This window comes from Austrofundulus limnaeus, unplaced genomic scaffold, assembly GCF_001266775.1.
Source record: "Austrofundulus limnaeus strain Quisiro unplaced genomic scaffold, Austrofundulus_limnaeus-1.0 Scaffold3, whole genome shotgun sequence".
Classification (NCBI taxonomy): Eukaryota; Metazoa; Chordata; class Actinopteri; order Cyprinodontiformes; family Rivulidae; genus Austrofundulus; species Austrofundulus limnaeus.
This window is the reverse complement of record NW_013952405.1, coordinates 8,937,217-8,941,745: the sequence shown is the minus strand read 5'-3', so window position 1 is coordinate 8,941,745 and position 4,529 is coordinate 8,937,217. Positions and strand designations below refer to the sequence as shown.

General features: G+C 44.2%; 2 long non-coding RNA genes across 2 annotated transcripts in view; one reads left to right on the top strand and one right to left on the bottom strand.

The window, feature by feature from the left end:
* The window catches only part of LOC106526950 (uncharacterized), an 18,002-nt gene that overhangs the window by 2,763 nt on the left and 10,710 nt on the right, over window positions 1–4,529 (bottom strand). The window lies entirely within an intron of this gene.
* Window positions 2,914–4,529, top strand: part of LOC106526955 (uncharacterized) — a 3,886-nt gene continuing 2,270 nt past the window's right edge. The window contains exon 1 of the long non-coding RNA XR_001311326.1: window positions 2,914–4,082. This is a non-coding gene — a long non-coding RNA (uncharacterized LOC106526955). The remainder of the gene's footprint in view (window positions 4,083–4,529) is intronic.

Below are 4,529 nucleotides of genomic sequence, written 5' to 3'. Positions count from 1 at the left end.
CCCCATTAGTTCGTCTGTGACAAATACAGATTTTTTATGAAAATTATAGATTTTTGAGTGTCAAGATACAGGTTAGCAACCAAAGAGTTTGACATCTATGATTTTGTCAAAATGCTTCTTTTATGTAACACACAAATTTAATATAATTGCTTTAATTTTCTTGTTTTTATTAGATTTTTTTATGATTTTAACGTATTCCTGTGTATCTGTGAAATAGTTTAAATTTCCGTGTACAGATGGTGCAGGACAAGTAAACTTGCCTTGCCGATTGCATCGAGCCGTATTGTATCGTATTGTGTTGTCGTATCACGGCATATTGTTGCATTGTGTAAAATCAGACTGTTTTGTATTGTGTTAAATGTGGGGAGATAAAGTCTATTGTGATCCTACAATAAGAAAAACCCCCCACTAACAATAAATGCTCCATTTGTCCCAGCAAAAATAACCCACAAGGGTTTTCTGTCGTTCTGTTCATTCAAGTGAAATGTCTCCACTAACGTCTGAGGAGCCACCTTTCTGTGACAAACTCCCATTTCTCTTCATTGATTTTAAAAAGAATAAATACACAAAATGCGGTGAAAGCGTGCATTTTTTTCTATTAAAAATTAGAAAATTAAAAGCTCTGCTTTGGGCTTGCTCGGCTCATCTGAGCCATCCTCAAGCTCCTGTGGACATCCAGCTCAGAGGACAAAGCTGACGTCCCACTGCGCAGCCCGGCTTGTTTCGGGCCCCCTCCGCTGCGTGACCCCCTCAGACGATGAGCTCCCATTGTCAGAAACAGGCCAAAGTGAGGGAAACAACTACCGACAGTGTCACGGCGCTGCTGGCAGCACAGAGAGCTGACGTCAGAATGACAAACGCTCCTCCACGCTCATTTACCGCCCAATTTCATCAGCTTGGGGTACTGATGTCATTATACAAGCTAGACCTGCATCCATTACTCCGCCGGGGCAGGGAGGCCAACGTCAAGCTAGCCTGATAGGACGCGGCTACAATGGATGAGTAATGTGTCACATCATAGCAGCTGTAATTCAGAAAGTCATAAAACAGACAAAATGGKTTTTGTCTCGTGAGCGGCGCTGGATCTTTGAGTTATCGCCTCCGCATTTTTTTTTTTGCCTTCGTGCTTTCGCCTGTGAGCGCGCCACAAAGTATTTTTCGACGGCCTTCTTGCGAAATGCGAGTGCGTCGGTAAATAACATCGAATAACGTCGTGTTATCCTCGCAGTCCGTGGACAAAAGAAAGCATTGAAGCCCGGCTTTTCTGAGCACGTGAGAGTGAAGTGGAGATAAGAGACCGTACAACGCGTCACCGCTTCCCTACTCCATCCCAGTCGCACACACTTACACCTCACCCCATAACGAGACATAAAATGAAAAATAGGCAGAGGGTCGAAGGAGAGGTGAAAAGAGGGCTTTGCCATGGCAACCCCAGTGTCAGCCAGCCATTTCTTCTTAATCCCCCCCAGTTCAATGTCGCGCCCTCTGAAGGGCCCCCCCCGCCACCCCCCACCCTCTCCACAGCTGAATATTTCTTTTGTGCTGAGAGACTCTGCGTATATATATGTGTGTGTGTGGGAGGGAGGGGTCACAGAGGAGGGAGGAACTGGGAGTTAGAGGGGGGCAGATCATAGCTAACCCAGTTTAAACGGGGGGCCAAGCTGCAGGCCAAAGAGTCTCAACATTACACCGAGGTTAAAAACTACAGCTCTGATCTCACACACACACATATACAACCAGATACACATATATGTTGAAACACTGCATTAACGGGGGGATATAATGTTTTGAAATAGTAGATAATTATACCATATGGCAAACAGACGGACTTTTCCTCCCTAATCTTATCGCCCCAAMAAACCCTACACTTAGTCTCTCTCTCTCCCTTTCCTCTGAAACTCTCATGGTCTCTCGCCCGATCGGCCCACTCTACATTACTGACAAAAGCGGTTTTCAGGAGGAGTGGGTGGGGAGAGGCGTCAGCTGCTAGACAAAATAAAAAGGCCCCTATTTGTTCCTGACAATAAACGTCCCCATCTTTGGAGAACCTCCACAGCTGCAGCCAGATAGGCTTTCATTTCCTAACTGCGCGCTAATAGGGAGCACTGTCTCCTTTCCTGTACTGTAAGCAGATTTATTGTTGAGGAATAAAACACCAAGGGTGGTGGTGGTGGTGGTGGTGGTGGTAAGGGGGGTGACGAGTCTCTGTAGTCATCTTTCCGAGTCGCATGCTCCGCCAAGAAAGAGGACAAAAGAACGAGACATGCGGAGTGTTCAGCGATTGGGAGTGGATTTATTATTATTATTATTATTTTTTTTATTTTTATTATTTATTAAGGAAGGTATTTTAAAGTTTCTGACTGATGTTATTTTTTATTTTTTCTAACCCTAACCTAACCTGAACATGAAGCTAGCGAGAAGCAAAACACAAACACTCAAACCATCCCCCCCCATTAAAAAAAAAAAACAAATAGGAAAAAAAATCCCTCACCACCATTTTTGGGAATGTTACATTTAATGTCCAGTGAGTCCACCGGAAATCACCCCCACCCCCTCGAGGGTAGAGGAAGTGCCAACAGTGGTGTCTCTGGGGTGGTCTCATGTGGCCCGTGGGTGAGGCTTTAATGTATCTGTGYGTCCACTCCACTGTATACTGTACATTCATGTATAATTACTAACAGACCAGCCTGTAGGGCCTACACATGCATATGCTCCGTTTTAATGCCGTCCATCAGCCCAACCTGGATTGTTCATCATACGGACGAAGAATACAACTTTGAGGACCTCCAGTGTTATCCATGGACCCACATGGGAAGATCTTATTTTTTTTAAATGGGCATAAATCAGTTTGAAATATGGACAATAATTACARCTTGGCTGCAATGTGGTGGGGGTTTTCTGCCATATAAAACTTTGGAGCCTGGAAAACAGCTGGTTGGTTTATTATCTGTGCCATAGGCTCCAGAAATAGTTTAGAGCTGTGGTTCCCAAAGTTGGGCTGTGTAGCATCAAGTAAGGGTCCTTGGATGAGCTCAAAAAATCTAATTAAAGGTAATAAGAATATTGATAGCGTAATAGATTTCCATTTCCTATAATTATAACAATAGCRCATAAAATAACCATAAAATAATAAACATGCTGTAAAAGCTATTTGGATTGTCAATAAGCCCCTGTTCATTACAGTTATTGACAAAGTCCTATTTGGAGTCACAAGCCTCTACCATGAATAATTTGTAGGCCTGAAGGTGAAAAGTTTGGAAACCGCTGCTTTAGAGAATATACAGCCAAGTAAAGATGAACGTTTTCCAACTAAACTCTCAGTTTGCACGTTTTGCAGCTTCTTGATAATTTATGTTCTGTCGTTTCTCTCACAGGATTCAAAGAAAAAAGAAGAAAAAAAACCTCCCAGCACATTTAAAATACAGCTGCATGCACTACAACCAGTTCAAGAAGCATCAGCAGAGTATTTAAAGTCAGCCAGGTCGTTCTAGTCTTTTAGAGAGCAAAGGGCACATTGTAGCACAAGGTGCAGGCTCTGTTCAACAAGTGCAAAGGCATAAAGCAAAAAGGCACCGAGTTAGTGCCCTGCCACTGATTGGCAGGGTGGGGTCACCAGGTGACCCCTGACCTTTTTAACCTTWGGAATGTTGTCACGCTGGTGCGCGCATTGTTCCGGCCTCCCCAAGGCCAGCAGAGACGAGTGTCAAATGAATGTGGGCGATGAATGATCCTGAGGGTGCCCCCCCCACTCAAAAAATAAAAAAATCTCCCCTTTCTTTCCTTAATCCTTTCTTTTTCTGTTCATGATCCCTAAAATTTCTGCAAACAAAAGGCATCAACAAGTCTACGAGTGGKCCGCTGTTGATGGGCTGAAGTGGACCTCTCCGGATGCAAACAGACTGTCCTCGCCGACCAAAGCCAGCCGAGAGAGAGGATGTAAAACGAGTCGATGAAAAGCAGTAAGACTGGAAATGCTTCTCTGATCATCACTCATCATACAAACAACTGTTTCTGCTGGCTGACGGCCAAGATCTGAGCGATCCAAGGAAGGGAATGAAGCAGCATGAGGACTCACCAGCCAGGTATGCTCCTTTATTTTTTACCAACCTAGGGCTGGTCAGAGGAAATGGGGGGAGTTTATGATGTCATAAAAACGTGCCAGCAGAAAGGTGCTAGAGAACAGGTTGCCTCTGGAGCTGGAGCTATAAAAGACTCCTGCAGCTTCCACTACTCCCTGACCACCCCTGCACCCCCATACCCTGACATGATGACAGAAGAGCAAGCAGAGGTGTGCAGCTCAGACTGAAAACAGCATGGAAGCTCGGACAAAGATGTGTTGGTTAGCACCGTCACACAGTTTAATATTCATAGGACTAAACTCTAGAACAGTATTTAGCTTCCGGCCCACAAAATAACAGTTGCAGACACTCATGACCCCAGATATTCCCTGTTTTTGTTTGCAAACCTAGCTAATAACTCTGTTAAACATGGGAATAATGACAATATAAACAAACATAACACCTACAAAT